The following is a 26,898-nucleotide window of genomic DNA, read 5'->3' as shown; positions in this document are numbered from 1 at the left end:
TCTGTGCAGTGAGCAATTATGCAATGCAAAGTTGAGTTTCTGATATCATTTTACTGCGCCAAGCTTGTTTCGCTAAATTCCGTAAACATGACAGTACTGCCCTAAATATTTTAAACATGATGAATGTGTTTCTTTCCCTGTGCAGTGTGCAATTATGTAATACAAAGTTGAGTTTCTCGTATGATTTTGCTGCGCCAAACTTGTTTCGCTCAATTCCGTGCGCATGACAATACTGCCCCAAATGTTTTTAAATTGCTAAATGTGCTTCCTACCTTGTGCAGCGTGCGTTTGTGTGACACAATGTTGCGTTGTACATTGGATTTTACAGTGCCAAAACTGTTTTGCGCAATTACGTACAAAAGACAGTACTGCCCCAAATGTTTTTTTAAAGTTGAATGTGTTTCCTTCCCTGTGCAGTGTCCAATTATACAATGGAAAGTTGAGTTTTGCATATGACTTTACTGCGCCAAACTTATTTTGCGCAATTCCGTACACATGACAGTACTGCCCTAAATGTTTTCAAGTTGATGAATGTGTTTTCTTTCTGTGCAGTGAGCAATTATGCAATGCAATGTTGAGTTTCTGATATCATTTTACTGCGCCAAGCTTGTTTCGCTAAATTCCGTAAACATGACAGTACTGCCCTAAATATTTTAAACATGATGAATGTGTTTCTTTCCCTGTGCAGTGTGCAATTATGTAATACAAAGTTGAGTTTCTCGTATGATTTTGCTGCGCCAAACTTGTTTCGCTCAATTCCGTGCGCATGACAATACTGCCCCAAATGTTTTTAAATTGCTAAATGTGCTTCCTACCTTGTGCAGCGTGCGTTTGTGTGACACAATGTTGCGTTGTACATTGGATTTTACAGTGCCAAAACTGTTTTGCGCAATTACGTACAAAAGACAGTACTGCCCCAAATGTTTTTTTTAAAGTTGAATGTGTTTCCTTCCCTGTGCAGTGTCCAATTATACAATGGAAAGTTGAGTTTTGCATATGACTTTACTGCGCCAAACTTATTTTGCGCAATTCCGTACACATGACAGTACTGCCCTAAATGTTTTCAAGTTGATGAATGTGTTTTCTTTCTGTGCAGTGAGCAATTATGCAATGCAAAGTTGAGTTTCTGATATCATTTTACTGCGCCAAGCTTGTTTCGCTAAATTCCGTAAACATGACAGTACTGCCCTAAATATTTTAAACATGATGAATGTGTTTCTTTCCCTGTGCAGTGTGCAATTATGTAATACAAAGTTGAGTTTCTCGTATGATTTTGCTGCGCCAAACTTGTTTCACTCAATTCCGTGCGCATGACAATACTGCCCCAAATGTTTTTAAATTGCTAAATGTGCTTCCTGCCTTGTGCAGCGTGCGTTTGTGTGACACAATGTTGCATTGTACATTGGATTTTACAGTGCCAAAACTGTTTTGCGCAATTACGTACAAAAGACAGTACTGCCCCAAATGTTTTTTTTAAAGTTGAATGTGTTTCCTTCCCTGTGCAGTGTCCAATTATACAATGGAAAGTTGAGTTTTGCATATGACTTTACTGCGCCAAACTTATTTTGCGCAATTCCGTACACATTACAGTACTGCCCTAAATGTTTTCAAGTTGATGAATGTGTTTTCTTTCTGTGCAGTGAGCAATTATGCAATGCAAAGTTGAGTTTCTGATATCATTTTACTGCGCCAAGCTTGTTTCGGTAAATTCCGTAAACATGACAGTACTGCCCTAAATATTTTAAACATGATGAATGTGTTTCTTTCCCTGTGCAGTGTGCAATTATGTAATACAAAGTTGAGTTTCTCGTATGATTTTGCTGCGCCAAACTTGTTTCGCTCAATTCCGTGCGCATGACAATACTGCCCCAAATGTTTTTAAATTGCTAAATGTGCTTCCTACCTTGTGCAGCGTGCGTTTGTGTGACACAATGTTGCGTTGTACATTGGATTTTACAGTGCCAAAACTGTTTTGCGCAATTACGTACAAAAGACAGTACTGCCCCAAATGTTTTTTTAAAGTTGAATGTGTTTACTTCCCTGTGCAGTGTCCAATTATACAATGGAAAGTTGAGTTTTGCATATGACTTTACTGCGCCAAACTTATTTTGCGCAATTCCGTACACATGACAGTACTGCCCTAAATGTTTTCAAGTTGATGAATGTGTTTTCTTTCTGTGCAGTGAGCAATTATGCAATGCAAAGTTGAGTTTCTGATATCATTTTACTGCGCCAAGCTTGTTTCGGTAAATTCCGTAAACATGACAGTACTGCCCTAAATATTTTAAACATGATGAATGTGTTTCTTTCCCTGTGCAGTGTGCAATTATGTAATACAAAGTTGAGTTTCTCGTATGATTTTGCTGCGCCAAACTTGTTTCGCTCAATTCCGTGCGCATGACAATACTGCCCCAAATGTTTTTAAATTGCTAAATGTGCTTCCTACCTTGTGCAGCGTGCGTTTGTGTGACACAATGTTGCGTTGTACATTGGATTTTACAGTGCCAAAACTGTTTTGCGCAATTACGTACAAAAGACAGTACTGCCCCAAATGTTTTTTTTAAAGTTGAATGTGTTTCCTTCCCTGTGCAGTGTCCAATTATACAATGGAAAGTTGAGTTTTGCATATGACTTTACTGCGCCAAACTTATTTTGCGCAATTCCGTACACATGACAGTACTGCCCTAAATGTTTTCAAGTTGATGAATGTGTTTTCTTTCTGTGCAGTGAGCAATTATGCAATGCAAAGTTGAGTTTCTGATATCATTTTACTGCGCCAAGCTTGTTTCGCTAAATTCCGTAAACATGACAGTACTGCCCTAAATATTTTAAACATGATGAATGTGTTTCTTTCCCTGTGCAGTGTGCAATTATGTAATACAAAGTTGAGTTTCTCGTATGATTTTGCTGCGCCAAACTTGTTTTGCTCAATTCCGTGCGCATGACAATACTGCCCCAAATGTTTTTAAATTGCTAAATGTGCTTCCTACCTTGTGCAGCGTGCGTTTGTGTGACACAATGTTGCGTTGTACATTGGATTTTACAGTGCCAAAACTGTTTTGCGCAATTACGTACAAAAGACAGTACTGCCCCAAATGTTTTTTTAAAGTTGAATGTGTTTCCTTCCCTGTGCAGTGTCCAATTATACAATGGAAAGTTGAGTTTTGCATATGACTTTACTGCGCCAAACTTATTTTGCGCAATTCCGTACACATGACAGTACTGCCCTAAATGTTTTCAAGTTGATGAATGTGTTTTCTTTCTGTGCAGTGAGCAATTATGCAATGCAATGTTGAGTTTCTGATATCATTTTACTGCGCCAAGCTTGTTTCGGTAAATTCCGTAAACATGACAGTACTGCCCTAAATATTTTAAACATGATGAATGTGTTTCTTTCCCTGTGCAGTGTGCAATTATGTAATACAAAGTTGAGTTTCTCGTATGATTTTGCTGCGCCAAACTTGTTTCGCTCAATTCCGTGCGCATGACAATACTGCCCCAAATGTTTTTAAATTGCTAAATGTGCTTCCTACCTTGTGCAGCGTGCGTTTGTGTGACACAATGTTGCGTTGTACATTGGATTTTACAGTGCCAAAACTGTTTTGCGCAATTACGTACAAAAGACAGTACTGCCCCAAATGTTTTTTTAAAGTTGAATGTGTTTCCTTCCCTGTGCAGTGTCCAATTATACAATGGAAAGTTGAGTTTTGCATATGACTTTACTGCGCCAAACTTATTTTGCGCAATTCCGTACACATGACAGTACTGCCCTAAATGTTTTCAAGTTGATGAATGTGTTTTCTTTCTGTGCAGTGAGCAATTATGCAATGCAATGTTGAGTTTCTGATATCATTTTACTGCGCCAAGCTTGTTTCGCTAAATTCCGTAAACATGACAGTACTGCCCTAAATATTTTAAACATGATGAATGTGTTTCTTTCCCTGTGCAGTGTGCAATTATGTAATACAAAGTTGAGTTTCTCGTATGATTTTGCTGTGCCAAACTTGTTTCGCTCAATTCCGTGCGCATGACAATACTGCCCCAAATGTTTTTAAATTGCTAAATGTGCTTCCTACCTTGTGCAGCGTGCGTTTGTGTGACACAATGTTGCGTTGTACATTGGATTTTACAGTGCCAAAACTGTTTTGCGCAATTACGTACAAAAGACAGTACTGCCCCAAATGTTTTTTTAAAGTTGAATGTGTTTCCTTCCCTGTGCAGTGTCCAATTATACAATGGAAAGTTGAGTTTTGCATATGACTTTACTGCGCCAAACTTATTTTGCGCAATTCCGTACACATGACAGTACTGCCCTAAATGTTTTCAAGTTGATGAATGTGTTTTCTTTCTGTGCAGTGAGCAATTATGCAATGCAATGTTGAGTTTCTGATATCATTTTACTGCGCCAAGCTTGTTTCGGTAAATTCCGTAAACATGACAGTACTGCCCTAAATATTTTAAACATGATGAATGTGTTTCTTTCCCTGTGCAGTGTGCAATTATGTAATACAAAGTTGAGTTTCTCGTATGATTTTGCTGCGCCAAACTTGTTTCGCTCAATTCCGTGCGCATGACAATACTGCCCCAAATGTTTTTAAATTGCTAAATGTGCTTCCTACCTTGTGCAGCGTGCGTTTGTGTGACACAATGTTGCGTTGTACATTGGATTTTACAGTGCCAAAACTGTTTTGCGCAATTACGTACAAAAGACAGTACTGCCCCAAATGTTTTTTTAAAGTTGAATGTGTTTCCTTCCCTGTGCAGTGTCCAATTATACAATGGAAAGTTGAGTTTTGCATATGACTTTACTGCGCCAAACTTATTTTGCGCAATTCCGTACACATGACAGTACTGCCCTAAATGTTTTCAAGTTGATGAATGTGTTTTCTTTCTGTGCAGTGAGCAATTATGCAATGCAATGTTGAGTTTCTGATATCATTTTACTGCGCCAAGCTTGTTTCGCTAAATTCCGTAAACATGACAGTACTGCCCTAAATATTTTAAACATGATGAATGTGTTTCTTTCCCTGTGCAGTGTGCAATTATGTAATACAAAGTTGAGTTTCTCGTATGATTTTGCTGCGCCAAACTTGTTTCGCTCAATTCCGTGCGCATGACAATACTGCCCCAAATGTTTTTAAATTGCTAAATGTGCTTCCTACCTTGTGCAGCGTGCGTTTGTGTGACACAATGTTGCGTTGTACATTGGATTTTACAGTGCCAAAACTGTTTTGCGCAATTACGTACAAAAGACAGTACTGCCCCAAATGTTTTTTTTAAAGTTGAATGTGTTTCCTTCCCTGTGCAGTGTCCAATTATACAATGGAAAGTTGAGTTTTGCATATGACTTTACTGCGCCAAACTTATTTTGCGCAATTCCGTACACATGACAGTACTGCCCTAAATGTTTTCAAGTTGATGAATGTGTTTTCTTTCTGTGCAGTGAGCAATTATGCAATGCAAAGTTGAGTTTCTGATATCATTTTACTGCGCCAAGCTTGTTTCGCTAAATTCCGTAAACATGACAGTACTGCCCTAAATATTTTAAACATGATGAATGTGTTTCTTTCCCTGTGCAGTGTGCAATTATGTAATACAAAGTTGAGTTTCTCGTATGATTTTGCTGCGCCAAACTTGTTTCACTCAATTCCGTGCGCATGACAATACTGCCCCAAATGTTTTTAAATTGCTAAATGTGCTTCCTGCCTTGTGCAGCGTGCGTTTGTGTGACACAATGTTGCATTGTACATTGGATTTTACAGTGCCAAAACTGTTTTGCGCAATTACGTACAAAAGACAGTACTGCCCCAAATGTTTTTTTTAAAGTTGAATGTGTTTCCTTCCCTGTGCAGTGTCCAATTATACAATGGAAAGTTGAGTTTTGCATATGACTTTACTGCGCCAAACTTATTTTGCGCAATTCCGTACACATTACAGTACTGCCCTAAATGTTTTCAAGTTGATGAATGTGTTTTCTTTCTGTGCAGTGAGCAATTATGCAATGCAAAGTTGAGTTTCTGATATCATTTTACTGCGCCAAGCTTGTTTCGGTAAATTCCGTAAACATGACAGTACTGCCCTAAATATTTTAAACATGATGAATGTGTTTCTTTCCCTGTGCAGTGTGCAATTATGTAATACAAAGTTGAGTTTCTCGTATGATTTTGCTGCGCCAAACTTGTTTCGCTCAATTCCGTGCGCATGACAATACTGCCCCAAATGTTTTTAAATTGCTAAATGTGCTTCCTACCTTGTGCAGCGTGCGTTTGTGTGACACAATGTTGCGTTGTACATTGGATTTTACAGTGCCAAAACTGTTTTGCGCAATTACGTACAAAAGACAGTACTGCCCCAAATGTTTTTTTAAAGTTGAATGTGTTTCCTTCCCTGTGCAGTGTCCAATTATACAATGGAAAGTTGAGTTTTGCATATGACTTTACTGCGCCAAACTTATTTTGCGCAATTCCGTACACATGACAGTACTGCCCTAAATGTTTTCAAGTTGATGAATGTGTTTTCTTTCTGTGCAGTGAGCAATTATGCAATGCAAAGTTGAGTTTCTGATATCATTTTACTGCGCCAAGCTTGTTTCGGTAAATTCCGTAAACATGACAGTACTGCCCTAAATATTTTAAACATGATGAATGTGTTTCTTTCCCTGTGCAGTGTGCAATTATGTAATACAAAGTTGAGTTTCTCGTATGATTTTGCTGCGCCAAACTTGTTTCGCTCAATTCCGTGCGCATGACAATACTGCCCCAAATGTTTTTAAATTGCTAAATGTGCTTCCTACCTTGTGCAGCGTGCGTTTGTGTGACACAATGTTGCGTTGTACATTGGATTTTACAGTGCCAAAACTGTTTTGCGCAATTACGTACAAAAGACAGTACTGCCCCAAATGTTTTTTTTAAAGTTGAATGTGTTTCCTTCCCTGTGCAGTGTCCAATTATACAATGGAAAGTTGAGTTTTGCATATGACTTTACTGCGCCAAACTTATTTTGCGCAATTCCGTACACATGACAGTACTGCCCTAAATGTTTTCAAGTTGATGAATGTGTTTTCTTTCTGTGCAGTGAGCAATTATGCAATGCAAAGTTGAGTTTCTGATATCATTTTACTGCGCCAAGCTTGTTTCGCTAAATTCCGTAAACATGACAGTACTGCCCTAAATATTTTAAACATGATGAATGTGTTTCTTTCCCTGTGCAGTGTGCAATTATGTAATACAAAGTTGAGTTTCTCGTATGATTTTGCTGCGCCAAACTTGTTTTGCTCAATTCCGTGCGCATGACAATACTGCCCCAAATGTTTTTAAATTGCTAAATGTGCTTCCTACCTTGTGCAGCGTGCGTTTGTGTGACACAATGTTGCGTTGTACATTGGATTTTACAGTGCCAAAACTGTTTTGCGCAATTACGTACAAAAGACAGTACTGCCCCAAATGTTTTTTTAAAGTTGAATGTGTTTCCTTCCCTGTGCAGTGTCCAATTATACAATGGAAAGTTGAGTTTTGCATATGACTTTACTGCGCCAAACTTATTTTGCGCAATTCCGTACACATGACAGTACTGCCCTAAATGTTTTCAAGTTGATGAATGTGTTTTCTTTCTGTGCAGTGAGCAATTATGCAATGCAATGTTGAGTTTCTGATATCATTTTACTGCGCCAAGCTTGTTTCGGTAAATTCCGTAAACATGACAGTACTGCCCTAAATATTTTAAACATGATGAATGTGTTTCTTTCCCTGTGCAGTGTGCAATTATGTAATACAAAGTTGAGTTTCTCGTATGATTTTGCTGCGCCAAACTTGTTTCGCTCAATTCCGTGCGCATGACAATACTGCCCCAAATGTTTTTAAATTGCTAAATGTGCTTCCTACCTTGTGCAGCGTGCGTTTGTGTGACACAATGTTGCGTTGTACATTGGATTTTACAGTGCCAAAACTGTTTTGCGCAATTACGTACAAAAGACAGTACTGCCCCAAATGTTTTTTTAAAGTTGAATGTGTTTCCTTCCCTGTGCAGTGTCCAATTATACAATGGAAAGTTGAGTTTTGCATATGACTTTACTGCGCCAAACTTATTTTGCGCAATTCCGTACACATGACAGTACTGCCCTAAATGTTTTCAAGTTGATGAATGTGTTTTCTTTCTGTGCAGTGAGCAATTATGCAATGCAATGTTGAGTTTCTGATATCATTTTACTGCGCCAAGCTTGTTTCGCTAAATTCCGTAAACATGACAGTACTGCCCTAAATATTTTAAACATGATGAATGTGTTTCTTTCCCTGTGCAGTGTGCAATTATGTAATACAAAGTTGAGTTTCTCGTATGATTTTGCTGTGCCAAACTTGTTTCGCTCAATTCCGTGCGCATGACAATACTGCCCCAAATGTTTTTAAATTGCTAAATGTGCTTCCTACCTTGTGCAGCGTGCGTTTGTGTGACACAATGTTGCGTTGTACATTGGATTTTACAGTGCCAAAACTGTTTTGCGCAATTACGTACAAAAGACAGTACTGCCCCAAATGTTTTTTTAAAGTTGAATGTGTTTCCTTCCCTGTGCAGTGTCCAATTATACAATGGAAAGTTGAGTTTTGCATATGACTTTACTGCGCCAAACTTATTTTGCGCAATTCCGTACACATGACAGTACTGCCCTAAATGTTTTCAAGTTGATGAATGTGTTTTCTTTCTGTGCAGTGAGCAATTATGCAATGCAATGTTGAGTTTCTGATATCATTTTACTGCGCCAAGCTTGTTTCGGTAAATTCCGTAAACATGACAGTACTGCCCTAAATATTTTAAACATGATGAATGTGTTTCTTTCCCTGTGCAGTGTGCAATTATGTAATACAAAGTTGAGTTTCTCGTATGATTTTGCTGCGCCAAACTTGTTTCGCTCAATTCCGTGCGCATGACAATACTGCCCCAAATGTTTTTAAATTGCTAAATGTGCTTCCTACCTTGTGCAGCGTGCGTTTGTGTGACACAATGTTGCGTTGTACATTGGATTTTACAGTGCCAAAACTGTTTTGCGCAATTACGTACAAAAGACAGTACTGCCCCAAATGTTTTTTTAAAGTTGAATGTGTTTCCTTCCCTGTGCAGTGTCCAATTATACAATGGAAAGTTGAGTTTTGCATATGACTTTACTGCGCCAAACTTATTTTGCGCAATTCCGTACACATGACAGTACTGCCCTAAATGTTTTCAAGTTGATGAATGTGTTTTCTTTCTGTGCAGTGAGCAATTATGCAATGCAATGTTGAGTTTCTGATATCATTTTACTGCGCCAAGCTTGTTTCGCTAAATTCCATAAACATGACAGTACTGCCCTAAATATTTTAAACATGATGAATGTGTTTCTTTCCCTGTGCAGTGTGCAATTATGTAATACAAAGTTGAGTTTCTCGTATGATTTTGCTGTGCCAAACTTGTTTCGCTCAATTCCGTGCGCATGACAATACTGCCCCAAATGTTTTTAAATTGCTAAATGTGCTTCCTACCTTGTGCAGCGTGCGTTTGTGTGACACAATGTTGCGTTGTACATTGGATTTTACAGTGCCAAAACTGTTTTGCGCAATTACGTACAAAAGACAGTACTGCCCCAAATGTTTTTTTTAAAGTTGAATGTGTTTCCTTCCCTGTGCAGTGTCCAATTATACAATGGAAAGTTGAGTTTTGCATATGACTTTACTGCGCCAAACTTATTTTGCGCAATTCCGTACACATGACAGTACTGCCCTAAATGTTTTCAAGTTGATGAATGTGTTTTCTTTCTGTGCAGTGAGCAATTATGCAATGCAAAGTTGAGTTTCTGATATCATTTTACTGCGCCAAGCTTGTTTCGCTAAATTCCGTAAACATGACAGTACTGCCCTAAATATTTTAAACATGATGAATGTGTTTCTTTCCCTGTGCAGTGTGCAATTATGTAATACAAAGTTGAGTTTCTCGTATGATTTTGCTGCGCCAAACTTGTTTCGCTCAATTCCGTGCGCATGACAATACTGCCCCAAATGTTTTTAAATTGCTAAATGTGCTTCCTACCTTGTGCAGCGTGCGTTTGTGTGACACAATGTTGCGTTGTACATTGGATTTTACAGTGCCAAAACTGTTTTGCGCAATTACGTACAAAAGACAGTACTGCCCCAAATGTTTTTTTAAAGTTGAATGTGTTTCCTTCCCTGTGCAGTGTCCAATTATACAATGGAAAGTTGAGTTTTGCATATGACTTTACTGCGCCAAACTTATTTTGCGCAATTCCGTACACATGACAGTACTGCCCTAAATGTTTTCAAGTTGATGAATGTGTTTTCTTTCTGTGCAGTGAGCAATTATGCAATGCAAAGTTGAGTTTCTGATATCATTTTACTGCGCCAAGCTTGTTTCGCTAAATTCCGTAAACATGACAGTACTGCCCTAAATATTTTAAACATGATGAATGTGTTTCTTTCCCTGTGCAGTGTGCAATTATGTAATACAAAGTTGAGTTTCTCGTATGATTTTGCTGCGCCAAACTTGTTTCGCTCAATTCCGTGCGCATGACAATACTGCCCCAAATGTTTTTAAATTGCTAAATGTGCTTCCTACCTTGTGCAGCGTGCGTTTGTGTGACACAATGTTGCGTTGTACATTGGATTTTACAGTGCCAAAACTGTTTTGCGCAATTACGTACAAAAGACAGTACTGCCCCAAATGTTTTTTTAAAGTTGAATGTGTTTCCTTCCCTGTGCAGTGTCCAATTACACAATGGAAAGTTGAGTTTTGCATATGACTTTACTGCGCCAAACTTATTTTGCGCAATTCCGTACACATGACAGTACTGCCCTAAATGTTTTCAAGTTGATGAATGTGTTTTCTTTCTGTGCAGTGAGCAATTATGCAATGCAAAGTTGAGTTTCTGATATCATTTTACTGCGCCAAGCTTGTTTCGCTAAATTCCGTAAACATGACAGTACTGCCCTAAATATTTTAAACATGATGAATGTGTTTCTTTCCCTGTGCAGTGTGCAATTATGTAATACAAAGTTGAGTTTCTCGTATGATTTTGCTGCGCCAAACTTGTTTCGCTCAATTCCGTGCGCATGACAATACTGCCCCAAATGTTTTTAAATTGCTAAATGTGCTTCCTACCTTGTGCAGCGTGCGTTTGTGTGACACAATGTTGCGTTGTACATTGGATTTTACAGTGCCAAAACTGTTTTGCGCAATTACGTACAAAAGACAGTACTGCCCCAAATGTTTTTTTAAAGTTGAATGTGTTTCCTTCCCTGTGCAGTGTCCAATTACACAATGGAAAGTTGAGTTTTGCATATGACTTTACTGCGCCAAACTTATTTTGCGCAATTCCGTACACATGACAGTACTGCCCTAAATGTTTTCAAGTTGATGAATGTGTTTTCTTTCTGTGCAGTGAGCAATTATGCAATGCAAAGTTGAGTTTCTGATATCATTTTACTGCGCCAAGCTTGTTTCGCTAAATTCCGTAAACATGACAGTACTGCCCTAAATATTTTAAACATGATGAATGTGTTTCTTTCCCTGTGCAGTGTGCAATTATGTAATACAAAGTTGAGTTTCTCGTATGATTTTGCTGCGCCAAACTTGTTTCGCTCAATTCCGTGCGCATGACAATACTGCCCCAAATGTTTTTAAATTGCTAAATGTGCTTCCTACCTTGTGCAGCGTGCGTTTGTGTGACACAATGTTGCGTTGTACATTGGATTTTACAGTGCCAAAACTGTTTTGCGCAATTACGTACAAAAGACAGTACTGCCCCAAATGTTTTTTTAAAGTTGAATGTGTTTCCTTCCCTGTGCAGTGTCCAATTATACAATGGAAAGTTGAGTTTTGCATATGACTTTACTGCGCCAAACTTATTTTGCGCAATTCCGTACACATGACAGTACTGCCCTAAATGTTTTCAAGTTGATGAATGTGTTTTCTTTCTGTGCAGTGAGCAATTATGCAATGCAAAGTTGAGTTTCTGATATCATTTTACTGCGCCAAGCTTGTTTCGCTAAATTCCGTAAACATGACAGTACTGCCCTAAATATTTTAAACATGATGAATGTGTTTCTTTCCCTGTGCAGTGTGCAAATATGTAATACAAAGTTGAGTTTCTCGTATGATTTTGCTGCGCCAAACTTGTTTCGCTCAATTCCGTGCGCATGACAATACTGCCCCAAATGTTTTTAAATTGCTAAATGTGCTTCCTACCTTGTGCAGCGTGCGTTTGTGTGACACAATGTTGCGTTGTACATTGGATTTTACAGTGCCAAAACTGTTTTGCGCAATTACGTACAAAAGACAGTACTGCCCCAAATGTTTTTTTTAAAGTTGAATGTGTTTCCTTCCCTGTGCAGTGTCCAATTATACAATGGAAAGTTGAGTTTTGCATATGACTTTACTGCGCCAAACTTATTTTGCGCAATTCCGTACACATGACAGTACTGCCCTAAATGTTTTCAAGTTGATGAATGTGTTTTCTTTCTGTGCAGTGAGCAATTATGCAATGCAAAGTTGAGTTTCTGATATCATTTTACTGCGCCAAGCTTGTTTCGCTAAATTCCGTAAACATGACAGTACTGCCCTAAATATTGTAAACATGATGAATGTGTTTCTTTCCCTGTGCAGTGTGCAATTATGTAATACAAAGTTGAGTTTCTCGTATGATTTTGCTGCGCCAAACTTGTTTCGCTCAATTCCGTGCGCATGACAATACTGCCCCAAATGTTTTTAAATTGCTAAATGTGCTTCCTACCTTGTGCAGCGTGCGTTTGTGTGACACAATGTTGCGTTGTACATTGGATTTTACAGTGCCAAAACTGTTTTGCGCAATTACGTACAAAAGACAGTACTGCCCCAAATGTTTTTTTTAAAGTTGAATGTGTTTCCTTCCCTGTGCAGTGTCCAATTATACAATGGATAGTTGAGTTTTTTACATATGACTTTACTGCGCCAAACTTATTTTGCGCAATTCCGTACACATGACAGTACTGCCCTAAATGTTTTCAAGTTGATGAATGTGTTTTCTTTCTGTGCAGTGAGCAATTATGCAATGCAAAGTTGAGTTTCTGATATCATTTTACTGCGCCAAGCTTGTTTCGCTAAATTCCGTAAACATGACAGTACTGCCCTAAATATTTTAAACATGATGAATGTGTTTCTTTCCCTGTGCAGTGTGCAATTATGTAATACAAAGTTGAGTTTCTCGTATGATTTTGCTGCGCCAAACTTGTTTCGCTCAATTCCGTGCGCATGACAATACTGCCCCAAATGTTTTTAAATTGCTAAATGTGCTTCCTACCTTGTGCAGCGTGCGTTTGTGTGACACAATGTTGCGTTGTACATTGGATTTTACAGTGCCAAAACTGTTTTGTGCAATTACGTACAAAAGACAGTACTGACCCAAATGTTTTTTTAAAGTTGAATGTGTTTCCTTCCCTGTGCAGTGTCCAATTATACAATGGAAAGTTGAGTTTTGCATATGACTTTACTGCGCCAAACTTATTTTGCGCAATTCCGTACACATGACAGTACTGCCCTAAATGTTTTCAAGTTGATGAATGTGTTTTCTTTCTGTGCAGTGAGCAATTATGCAATGCAAAGTTGAGTTTCTGATATCATTTTACTGCGCCAAGCTTGTTTCGCTAAATTCCGTAAACATGACAGTACTGCCCTAAATATTTTAAACATGATGAATGTGTTTCTTTCCCTGTGCAGTGTGCAATTATGTAATACAAAGTTGAGTTTCTCGTATGATTTTGCTGCGCCAAACTTGTTTCGCTCATTTCCGTGCGCATGACAATACTGCCCCAAATGTTTTTAAATTGCTAAATGTGCTTCCTACCTTGTGCAGCGTGCGTTTGTGTGACACAATGTTGCGTTGTACATTGGATTTTACAGTGCCAAAACTGTTTTGCGCAATTACGTACAAAAGACAGTACTGCCCCAAATGTTTTTTTTAAAGTTGAATGTGTTTCCTTCCCTGTGCAGTGTCCAATTATACAATGGAAAGTTGAGTTTTGCATATGACTTTACTGCGCCAAACTTATTTTGCGCAATTCCATACACATGACAGTACTGCACTAAATGTTTTCAAGTTGATGAATGTGTTTTCTTTCTGTGCAGTGAGCAATTATGCAATGCAAAGTTGAGTTTCTGATATCATTTTACTGCGCCAAGCTTGTTTCGCTAAATTCCGTAAACATGACAGTACTGCCCTAAATATTTTAAACATGATGAATGTGTTTCTTTCCCTGTGCAGTGTGCAATTATGTAATACAAAGTTGAGTTTCTCGTATGATTTTGCTGCGCCAAACTTGTTTCGCTCAATTCCGTGCGCATGACAATACTGCCCCAAATGTTTTTAAATTGCTAAATGTGCTTCCTACCTTGTGCAGCGTGCGTTTGTGTGACACAATGTTGCGTTGTACATTGGATTTTACAGTGCCAAAACTGTTTTGCGCAATTACATACAAAAGACAGTACTGCCCCAAATGTTTTTTTTAAAGTTGAATGTGTTTCCTTCCCTGTGCAGTGTCCAATTATACAATGGAAAGTTGAGTTTTGCATATGACTTTACTGCGCCAAACTTATTTTGCGCAATTCCGTACACATGACAGTACTGCCCTAAATGTTTTCAAGTTGATGAATGTGTTTTCTTTCTGTGCAGTGAGCAATTATGCAATGCAAAGTTGAGTTTCTGATATCATTTTACTGCGCCAAGCTTTTTTCTCTAAATTCCGTAAACATGACAGTACTGCCCTAAATATTTTAAACATGATGAATGTGTTTCTTTCCCTGTGCAGTGTGCAATTATGTAATACAATGTTGAGTTTCTCGTATGATTTTGCTGCGCCAAACTTGTTTCGCTCAATTCCGTGCACATGACAATACTGCCCCAAATGTTTTTAAATTGCTAAATGTGCTTCCTACCTTGTGCAGCGTGCGTTTGTGTGACACAATGTTGCGTTGTACATTGGATTTTACAGTGCCAAAACTGTTTTGCGCAATTACGTACAAAAGACAGTACTGCCCCAAATGTTTTTTTTAAAGTTGAATGTGTTTCCTTCCCTGTGCAGTTTCCAATTATACAATGGAAAGTTGAGTTTTGCATATGACTTTACTGCGCCAAACTTATTTTGCGCAATTCCGTACACATGACAGTACTGCCCTAAATGTTTTCAAGTTGATGAATGTGTTTTCTTTCTGTGCAGTGAGCAATTATGCAATGCAAAGTTGAGTTTCTGATATCATTTTACTGCGCCAAGCTTGTTTCGGTAAATTCCGTAAACATGACAGTACTGCCCTAAATATTTTAAACATGATGAATGTGTTTCTTTCCCTGTGCAGTGTGCAATTATGTAATACAAAGTTGAGTTTCTCGTATGATTTTGCTGCGCCAAACTTGTTTCGCTCAATTCCGTGCGCATGACAATACTGCCCCAAATGTTTTTAAATTGCTAAATGTGCTTCCTACCTTGTGCAGCGTGCGTTTGTGTGACACAATGTTGCGTTGTACATTGGATTTTACAGTGCCAAAACTGTTTTGCGCAATTACGTACAAAAGACAGTACTGCCCCAAATGTTTTTTTAAAGTTGAATGTGTTTCCTTCCCTGTGCAGTGTCCAATTATACAATGGAAAGTTGAGTTTTGCATATGACTTTACTGCGCCAAACTTATTTTGCGCAATTCCGTACACATGACAGTACTGCCCTAAATGTTTTCAAGTTGATGAATGTGTTTTCTTTCTGTGCAGTGAGCAATTATGCAATGCAATGTTGAGTTTCTGATATCATTTTACTGCGCCAAGCTTGTTTCGGTAAATTCCGTAAACATGACAGTACTGCCCTAAATATTTTAAACATGATGAATGTGTTTCTTTCCCTGTGCAGTGTGCAATTATGTAATACAAAGTTGAGTTTCTCGTATGATTTTGCTGCGCCAAACTTGTTTCGCTCAATTCCGTGCGCATGACAATACTGCCCCAAATGTTTTTAAATTGCTAAATGTGCTTCCTACCTTGTGCAGCGTGCGTTTGTGTGACACAATGTTGCGTTGTACATTGGATTTTACAGTGCCAAAACTGTTTTGCGCAATTACGTACAAAAGACAGTACTGCCCCAAATGTTTTTTTAAAGTTGAATGTGTTTCCTTCCCTGTGCAGTGTCCAATTATACAATGGAAAGTTGAGTTTTGCATATGACTTTACTGCGCCAAACTTATTTTGCGCAATTCCGTACACATGACAGTACTGCCCTAAATGTTTTCAAGTTGATGAATGTGTTTTCTTTCTGTGCAGTGAGCAATTATGCAATGCAATGTTGAGTTTCTGATATCATTTTACTGCGCCAAGCTTGTTTCGCTAAATTCCGTAAACATGACAGTACTGCCCTAAATATTTTAAACATGATGAATGTGTTTCTTTCCCTGTGCAGTGTGCAATTATGTAATACAAAGTTGAGTTTCTCGTATGATTTTGCTGCGCCAAACTTGTTTCGCTCAATTCCGTGCGCATGACAATACTGCCCCAAATGTTTTTAAATTGCTAAATGTGCTTCCTACCTTGTGCAGCGTGCGTTTGTGTGACACAATGTTGCGTTGTACATTGGATTTTACAGTGCCAAAACTGTTTTGCGCAATTACGTACAAAAGACAGTACTGCCCCAAATGTTTTTTTTAAAGTTGAATGTGTTTCCTTCCCTGTGCAGTGTCCAATTATACAATGGAAAGTTGAGTTTTGCATATGACTTTACTGCGCCAAACTTATTTTGCGCAATTCCGTACACATGACAGTACTGCCCTAAATGTTTTCAAGTTGATGAATGTGTTTTCTTTCTGTGCAGTGAGCAATTATGCAATGCAAAGTTGAGTTTCTGATATCATTTTACTGCGCCAAGCTTGTTTCGCTAAATTCCGTAAACATGACAGTACTGCCCTAAATATTTTAAACATGATGAATGTGTTTCTTTCCCTGTGCAGTGTGCAATTATGTAATACAAAGTTGAGTTTCTCGTATGATTTTGCTGCGCCAAACTTGTTTCACTCAATTCCGTGCGCATGACAATACTGCCCCAAATGTTTTTAAATTGCTAAATGTGCTTCCTGCCTTGTGCAGCGTGCGTTTGTGTGACACAATGTTGCATTGTACATTGGATTTTACAGTGCCAAAACTGTTTTGCGCAATTACGTACAAAAGACAGTACTGCCCCAAATGTTTTTTTTAAAGTTGAATGTGTTTCCTTCCCTGTGCAGTGTCCAATTATACAATGGAAAGTTGAGTTTTGCATATGACTTTACTGCGCCAAACTTATTTTGCGCAATTCCGTACACATTACAGTACTGCCCTAAATGTTTTCAAGTTGATGAATGTGTTTTCTTTCTGTGCAGTGAGCAATTATGCAATGCAAAGTTGAGTTTCTGATATCATTTTACTGCGCCAAGCTTGTTTCGGTAAATTCCGTAAACATGACAGTACTGCCCTAAATATTTTAAACATGATGAATGTGTTTCTTTCCCTGTGCAGTGTGCAATTATGTAATACAAAGTTGAGTTTCTCGTATGATTTTGCTGCGCCAAACTTGTTTCGCTCAATTCCGTGCGCATGACAATACTGCCCCAAATGTTTTTAAATTGCTAAATGTGCTTCCTACCTTGTGCAGCGTGCGTTTGTGTGACACAATGTTGCGTTGTACATTGGATTTTACAGTGCCAAAACTGTTTTGCGCAATTACGTACAAAAGACAGTACTGCCCCAAATGTTTTTTTAAAGTTGAATGTGTTTCCTTCCCTGTGCAGTGTCCAATTATACAATGGAAAGTTGAGTTTTGCATATGACTTTACTGCGCCAAACTTATTTTGCGCAATTCCGTACACATGACAGTACTGCCCTAAATGTTTTCAAGTTGATGAATGTGTTTTCTTTCTGTGCAGTGAGCAATTATGCAATGCAAAGTTGAGTTTCTGATATCATTTTACTGCGCCAAGCTTGTTTCGGTAAATTCCGTAAACATGACAGTACTGCCCTAAATATTTTAAACATGATGAATGTGTTTCTTTCCCTGTGCAGTGTGCAATTATGTAATACAAAGTTGAGTTTCTCGTATGATTTTGCCGCGCCAAACTTGTTTCGCTCAATTCCGTGCGCATGACAATACTGCCCCAAATGTTTTTAAATTGCTAAATGTGCTTCCTACCTTGTGCAGCGTGCGTTTGTGTGACACAATGTTGCGTTGTACATTGGATTTTACAGTGCCAAAACTGTTTTGCGCAATTACGTACAAAAGACAGTACTGCCCCAAATGTTTTTTTTAAAGTTGAATGTGTTTCCTTCCCTGTGCAGTGTCCAATTATACAATGGAAAGTTGAGTTTTGCATATGACTTTACTGCGCCAAACTTATTTTGCGCAATTCCGTACACATGACAGTACTGCCCTAAATGTTTTCAAGTTGATGAATGTGTTTTCTTTCTGTGCAGTGAGCAATTATGCAATGCAAAGTTGAGTTTCTGATATCATTTTACTGCGCCAAGCTTGTTTCGCTAAATTCCGTAAACATGACAGTACTGCCCTAAATATTTTAAACATGATGAATGTGTTTCTTTCCCTGTGCAGTGTGCAATTATGTAATACAAAGTTGAGTTTCTCGTATGATTTTGCTGCGCCAAACTTGTTTTGCTCAATTCCGTGCGCATGACAATACTGCCCCAAATGTTTTTAAATTGCTAAATGTGCTTCCTACCTTGTGCAGCGTGCGTTTGTGTGACACAATGTTGCGTTGTACATTGGATTTTACAGTGCCAAAACTGTTTTGCGCAATTACGTACAAAAGACAGTACTGCCCCAAATGTTTTTTTAAAGTTGAATGTGTTTCCTTCCCTGTGCAGTGTCCAATTATACAATGGAAAGTTGAGTTTTGCATATGACTTTACTGCGCCAAACTTATTTTGCGCAATTCCGTACACATGACAGTACTGCCCTAAATGTTTTCAAGTTGATGAATGTGTTTTCTTTCTGTGCAGTGAGCAATTATGCAATGCAATGTTGAGTTTCTGATATCATTTTACTGCGCCAAGCTTGTTTCGGTAAATTCCGTAAACATGACAGTACTGCCCTAAATATTTTAAACATGATGAATGTGTTTCTTTCCCTGTGCAGTGTGCAATTATGTAATACAAAGTTGAGTTTCTCGTATGATTTTGCTGCGCCAAACTTGTTTCGCTCAATTCCGTGCGCATGACAATACTGCCCCAAATGTTTTTAAATTGCTAAATGTGCTTCCTACCTTGTGCAGCGTGCGTTTGTGTGACACAATGTTGCGTTGTACATTGGATTTTACAGTGCCAAAACTGTTTTGCGCAATTACGTACAAAAGACAGTACTGCCCCAAATGTTTTTTTAAAGTTGAATGTGTTTCCTTCCCTGTGCAGTGTCCAATTATACAATGGAAAGTTGAGTTTTGCATATGACTTTACTGCGCCAAACTTATTTTGCGCAATTCCGTACACATGACAGTACTGCCCTAAATGTTTTCAAGTTGATGAATGTGTTTTCTTTCTGTGCAGTGAGCAATTATGCAATGCAATGTTGAGTTTCTGATATCATTTTACTGCGCCAAGCTTGTTTCGCTAAATTCCGTAAACATGACAGTACTGCCCTAAATATTTTAAACATGATGAATGTGTTTCTTTCCCTGTGCAGTGTGCAATTATGTAATACAAAGTTGAGTTTCTCGTATGATTTTGCTGTGCCAAACTTGTTTCGCTCAATTCCGTGCGCATGACAATACTGCCCCAAATGTTTTTAAATTGCTAAATGTGCTTCCTACCTTGTGCAGCGTGCGTTTGTGTGACACAATGTTGCGTTGTACATTGGATTTTACAGTGCCAAAACTGTTTTGCGCAATTACGTACAAAAGACAGTACTGCCCCAAATGTTTTTTTAAAGTTGAATGTGTTTCCTTCCCTGTGCAGTGTCCAATTATACAATGGAAAGTTGAGTTTTGCATATGACATTACTGCGCCAAACTTATTTTGCGCAATTCCGTACACATGACAGTACTGCCCTAAATGTTTTCAAGTTGATGAATGTGTTTTCTTTCTGTGCAGTGAGCAATTATGCAATGCAATGTTGAGTTTCTGATATCATTTTACTGCGCCAAGCTTGTTTCGGTAAATTCCGTAAACATGACAGTACTGCCCTAAATATTTTAAACATGATGAATGTGTTTCTTTCCCTGTGCAGTGTGCAATTATGTAATACAAAGTTGAGTTTCTCGTATGATTTTGCTGCGCCAAACTTGTTTCGCTCAATTCCGTGCGCATGACAATACTGCCCCAAATGTTTTTAAATTGCTAAATGTGCTTCCTACCTTGTGCAGCGTGCGTTTGTGTGACACAATGTTGCGTTGTACATTGGATTTTACAGTGCCAAAACTGTTTTGCGCAATTACGTACAAAAGACAGTACTGCCCCAAATGTTTTTTTAAAGTTGAATGTGTTTCCTTCCCTGTGCAGTGTCCAATTATACAATGGAAAGTTGAGTTTTGCATATGACTTTACTGCGCCAAACTTATTTTGCGCAATTCCGTACACATGACAGTACTGCCCTAAATGTTTTCAAGTTGATGAATGTGTTTTCTTTCTGTGCAGTGAGCAATTATGCAATGCAATGTTGAGTTTCTGATATCATTTTACTGCGCCAAGCTTGTTTCGCTAAATTCCGTAAACATGACAGTACTGCCCTAAATATTTTAAACATGATGAATGTGTTTCTTTCCCTGTGCAGTGTGCAATTATGTAATACAAAGTTGAGTTTCTCGTATGATTTTGCTGTGCCAAACTTGTTTCGCTCAATTCCGTGCGCATGACAATACTGCCCCAAATGTTTTTAAATTGCTAAATGTGCTTCCTACCTTGTGCAGCGTGCGTTTGTGTGACACAATGTTGCGTTGTACATTGGATTTTACAGTGCCAAAACTGTTTTGCGCAATTACGTACAAAAGACAGTACTGCCCCAAATGTTTTTTTTAAAGTTGAATGTGTTTCCTTCCCTGTGCAGTGTCCAATTATACAATGGAAAGTTGAGTTTTGCATATGACTTTACTGCGCCAAACTTATTTTGCGCAATTCCGTACACATGACAGTACTGCCCTAAATGTTTTCAAGTTGATGAATGTGTTTTCTTTCTGTGCAGTGAGCAATTATGCAATGCAAAGTTGAGTTTCTGATATCATTTTACTGCGCCAAGCTTGTTTCGCTAAATTCCGTAAACATGACAGTACTGCCCTAAATATTTTAAACATGATGAATGTGTTTCTTTCCCTGTGCAGTGTGCAATTATGTAATACAAAGTTGAGTTTCTCGTATGATTTTGCTGCGCCAAACTTGTTTCGCTCAATTCCGTGCGCATGACAATACTGCCCCAAATGTTTTTAAATTGCTAAATGTGCTTCCTACCTTGTGCAGCGTGCGTTTGTGTGACACAATGTTGCGTTGTACATTGGATTTTACAGTGCCAAAACTGTTTTGCGCAATTACGTACAAAAGACAGTACTGCCCCAAATGTTTTTTTAAAGTTGAATGTGTTTCCTTCCCTGTGCAGTGTCCAATTATACAATGGAAAGTTGAGTTTTGCATATGACTTTACTGCGCCAAACTTATTTTGCGCAATTCCGTACACATGACAGTACTGCCCTAAATGTTTTCAAGTTGATGAATGTGTTTTCTTTCTGTGCAGTGAGCAATTATGCAATGCAAAGTTGAGTTTCTGATATCATTTTACTGCGCCAAGCTTGTTTCGCTAAATTCCGTAAACATGACAGTACTGCCCTAAATATTTTAAACATGATGAATGTGTTTCTTTCCCTGTGCAGTGTGCAATTATGTAATACAAAGTTGAGTTTCTCGTATGATTTTGCTGCGCCAAACTTGTTTCGCTCAATTCCGTGCGCATGACAATACTGCCCCAAATGTTTTTAAATTGCTAAATGTGCTTCCTACCTTGTGCAGCGTGCGTTTGTGTGACACAATGTTGCGTTGTACATTGGATTTTACAGTGCCAAAACTGTTTTGCGCAATTACGTACAAAAGACAGTACTGCCCCAAATGTTTTTTTAAAGTTGAATGTGTTTCCTTCCCTGTGCAGTGTCCAATTACACAATGGAAAGTTGAGTTTTGCATATGACTTTACTGCGCCAAACTTATTTTGCGCAATTCCGTACACATGACAGTACTGCCCTAAATGTTTTCAAGTTGATGAATGTGTTTTCTTTCTGTGCAGTGAGCAATTATGCAATGCAAAGTTGAGTTTCTGATATCATTTTACTGCGCCAAGCTTGTTTCGCTAAATTCCGTAAACATGACAGTACTGCCCTAAATATTTTAAACATGATGAATGTGTTTCTTTCCCTGTGCAGTGTGCAATTATGTAATACAAAGTTGAGTTTCTCGTATGATTTTGCTGCGCCAAACTTGTTTCGCTCAATTCCGTGCGCATGACAATACTGCCCCAAATGTTTTTAAATTGCTAAATGTGCTTCCTACCTTGTGCAGCGTGCGTTTGTGTGACACAATGTTGCGTTGTACATTGGATTTTACAGTGCCAAAACTGTTTTGCGCAATTACGTACAAAAGACAGTACTGCCCCAAATGTTTTTTTAAAGTTGAATGTGTTTCCTTCCCTGTGCAGTGTCCAATTACACAATGGAAAGTTGAGTTTTGCATATGACTTTACTGCGCCAAACTTATTTTGCGCAATTCCGTACACATGACAGTACTGCCCTAAATGTTTTCAAGTTGATGAATGTGTTTTCTTTCTGTGCAGTGAGCAATTATGCAATGCAAAGTTGAGTTTCTGATATCATTTTACTGCGCCAAGCTTGTTTCGCTAAATTCCGTAAACATGACAGTACTGCCCTAAATATTTTAAACATGATGAATGTGTTTCTTTCCCTGTGCAGTGTGCAATTATGTAATACAAAGTTGAGTTTCTCGTATGATTTTGCTGCGCCAAACTTGTTTCGCTCAATTCCGTGCGCATGACAATACTGCCCCAAATGTTTTTAAATTGCTAAATGTGCTTCCTACCTTGTGCAGCGTGCGTTTGTGTGACACAATGTTGCGTTGTACATTGGATTTTACAGTGCCAAAACTGTTTTGCGCAATTACGTACAAAAGACAGTACTGCCCCAAATGTTTTTTTAAAGTTGAATGTGTTTCCTTCCCTGTGCAGTGTCCAATTATACAATGGAAAGTTGAGTTTTGCATATGACTTTACTGCGCCAAACTTATTTTGCGCAATTCCGTACACATGACAGTACTGCCCTAAATGTTTTCAAGTTGATGAATGTGTTTTCTTTCTGTGCAGTGAGCAATTATGCAATGCAAAGTTGAGTTTCTGATATCATTTTACTGCGCCAAGCTTGTTTCGCTAAATTCCGTAAACATGACAGTACTGCCCTAAATATTTTAAACATGATGAATGTGTTTCTTTCCCTGTGCAGTGTGCAAATATGTAATACAAAGTTGAGTTTCTCGTATGATTTTGCTGCGCCAAACTTGTTTCGCTCAATTCCGTGCGCATGACAATACTGCCCCAAATGTTTTTAAATTGCTAAATGTGCTTCCTACCTTGTGCAGCGTGCGTTTGTGTGACACAATGTTGCGTTGTACATTGGATTTTACAGTGCCAAAACTGTTTTGCGCAATTACGTACAAAAGACAGTACTGCCCCAAATGTTTTTTTTAAAGTTGAATGTGTTTCCTTCCCTGTGCAGTGTCCAATTATACAATGGAAAGTTGAGTTTTGCATATGACTTTACTGCGCCAAACTTATTTTGCGCAATTCCGTACACATGACAGTACTGCCCTAAATGTTTTCAAGTTGATGAATGTGTTTTCTTTCTGTGCAGTGAGCAATTATGCAATGCAAAGTTGAGTTTCTGATATCATTTTACTGCGCCAAGCTTGTTTCGCTAAATTCCGTAAACATGACAGTACTGCCCTAAATATTGTAAACATGATGAATGTGTTTCTTTCCCTGTGCAGTGTGCAATTATGTAATACAAAGTTGAGTTTCTCGTATGATTTTGCTGCGCCAAACTTGTTTCGCTCAATTCCGTGCGCATGACAATACTGCCCCAAATGTTTTTAAATTGCTAAATGTGCTTCCTACCTTGTGCAGCGTGCGTTTGTGTGACACAATGTTGCGTTGTACATTGGATTTTACAGTGCCAAAACTGTTTTGCGCAATTACGTACAAAAGACAGTACTGCCCCAAATGTTTTTTTTAAAGTTGAATGTGTTTCCTTCCCTGTGCAGTGTCCAATTATACAATGGATAGTTGAGTTTTTTACATATGACTTTACTGCGCCAAACTTATTTTGCGCAATTCCGTACACATGACAGTACTGCCCTAAATGTTTTCAAGTTGATGAATGTGTTTTCTTTCTGTGCAGTGAGCAATTATGCAATGCAAAGTTGAGTTTCTGATATCATTTTACTGCGCCAAGCTTGTTTCGCTAAATTCCGTAAACATGACAGTACTGCCCTAAATATTTTAAACATGATGAATGTGTTTCTTTCCCTGTGCAGTGTGCAATTATGTAATACAAAGTTGAGTTTCTCGTATGATTTTGCTGCGCCAAACTTGTTTCGCTCAATTCCGTGCGCATGACAATACTGCCCCAAATGTTTTTAAATTGCTAAATGTGCTTCCTACCTTGTGCAGCGTGCGTTTGTGTGACACAATGTTGCGTTGTACATTGGATTTTACAGTGCCAAAACTGTTTTGTGCAATTACGTACAAAAGACAGTACTGACCCAAATGTTTTTTTAAAGTTGAATGTGTTTCCTTCCCTGTGCAGTGTCCAATTATACAATGGAAAGTTGAGTTTTGCATATGACTTTACTGCGCCAAACTTATTTTGCGCAATTCCGTACACATGACAGTACTGCCCTAAATGTTTTCAAGTTGATGAATGTGTTTTCTTTCTGTGCAGTGAGCAATTATGCAATGCAAAGTTGAGTTTCTGATATCATTTTACTGCGCCAAGCTTGTTTCGCTAAATTCCGTAAACATGACAGTACTGCCCTAAATATTTTAAACATGATGAATGTGTTTCTTTCCCTGTGCAGTGTGCAATTATGTAATACAAAGTTGAGTTTCTCGTATGATTTTGCTGCGCCAAACTTGTTTCGCTCATTTCCGTGCGCATGACAATACTGCCCCAAATGTTTTTAAATTGCTAAATGTGCTTCCTACCTTGTGCAGCGTGCGTTTGTGTGACACAATGTTGCGTTGTACATTGGATTTTACAGTGCCAAAACTGTTTTGCGCAATTACGTACAAAAGACAGTACTGCCCCAAATGTTTTTTTTAAAGTTGAATGTGTTTCCTTCCCTGTGCAGTGTCCAATTATACAATGGAAAGTTGAGTTTTGCATATGACTTTACTGCGCCAAACTTATTTTGCGCAATTCCATACACATGACAGTACTGCACTAAATGTTTTCAAGTTGATGAATGTGTTTTCTTTCTGTGCAGTGAGCAATTATGCAATGCAAAGTTGAGTTTCTGATATCATTTTACTGCGCCAAGCTTGTTTCGCTAAATTCCGTAAACATGACAGTACTGCCCTAAATATTTTAAACATGATGAATGTGTTTCTTTCCCTGTGCAGTGTGCAATTATGTAATACAAAGTTGAGTTTCTCGTATGATTTTGCTGCGCCAAACTTGTTTCGCTCAATTCCGTGCGCATGACAATACTGCCCCAAATGTTTTTAAATTGCTAAATGTGCTTCCTACCTTGTGCAGCGTGCGTTTGTGTGACACAATGTTGCGTTGTACATTGGATTTTACAGTGCCAAAACTGTTTTGCGCAATTACATACAAAAGACAGTACTGCCCCAAATGTTTTTTTTAAAGTTGAATGTGTTTCCTTCCCTGTGCAGTGTCCAATTATACAATGGAAAGTTGAGTTTTGCATATGACTTTACTGCGCCAAACTTATTTTGCGCAATTCCGTACACATGACAGTACTGCCCTAAATGTTTTCAAGTTGATGAATGTGTTTTCTTTCTGTGCAGTGAGCAATTATGCAATGCAAAGTTGAGTTTCTGATATCATTTTACTGCGCCAAGCTTTTTTCTCTAAATTCCGTAAACATGACAGTACTGCCCTAAATATTTTAAACATGATGAATGTGTTTCTTTCCCTGTGCACTGTGCAATTATGTAATACAAAGTTGAGTTTCTCGTATGATTTTGCTGCGCCAAACTTGTTTCGCTCAATTCCGTGCACATGACAATACTGCCCCAAATGTTTTTAAATTGCTAAATGTGCTTCCTACCTTGTGCAGCGTGCGTTTGTGTGACACAATGTTGCGTTGTACATTGGATTTTACAGTGCCAAAACTGTTTTGCGCAATTACGTACAAAAGACAGTACTGCCCCAAATGTTTTTTTAAAGTTGAATGTGTTTCCTTTCCTGTGCAGTGTCCAATTATACAATGGAAAGTTGAGTTTTGCATATGACTTTACTGCGCCAAACTTATTTTGCGCAATTCCGTACACATGACAGTACTGCCCTAAATGTTTTCAAGTTGATGAATGTGTTTTCTTTCTGTGCAGTGAGCAATTATGCAATGCAAAGTTGAGTTTCTGATATCATTTTACTGCGCCAAGCTTGTTTCGCTAAATTCCGTAAACATGACAGTACTGCCCTAAATATTTTAAACATGATGAATGTGTTTCTTTCCCTGTGCAGTGTGCAATTATGTAATACAAAGTTGAGTTTCTCGTATGATTTTGCTGCGCCAAACTTGTTTCGCTCAATTCCGTGCGCATGACAATACTGCCCCAAATGTTTTTAAATTGCTAAATGTGCTT

This window comes from Dendrobates tinctorius, unplaced genomic scaffold, assembly GCF_039654945.1.
Source record: "Dendrobates tinctorius isolate UK_male_01 unplaced genomic scaffold, ASM3965494v1 ptg000036l, whole genome shotgun sequence".
Lineage (NCBI taxonomy): Eukaryota > Metazoa > Chordata > Amphibia > Anura > Dendrobatidae > Dendrobates > Dendrobates tinctorius.
The sequence above is the reverse complement of the archived record's forward strand: the minus strand, read 5'-3'. Positions refer to the sequence as shown.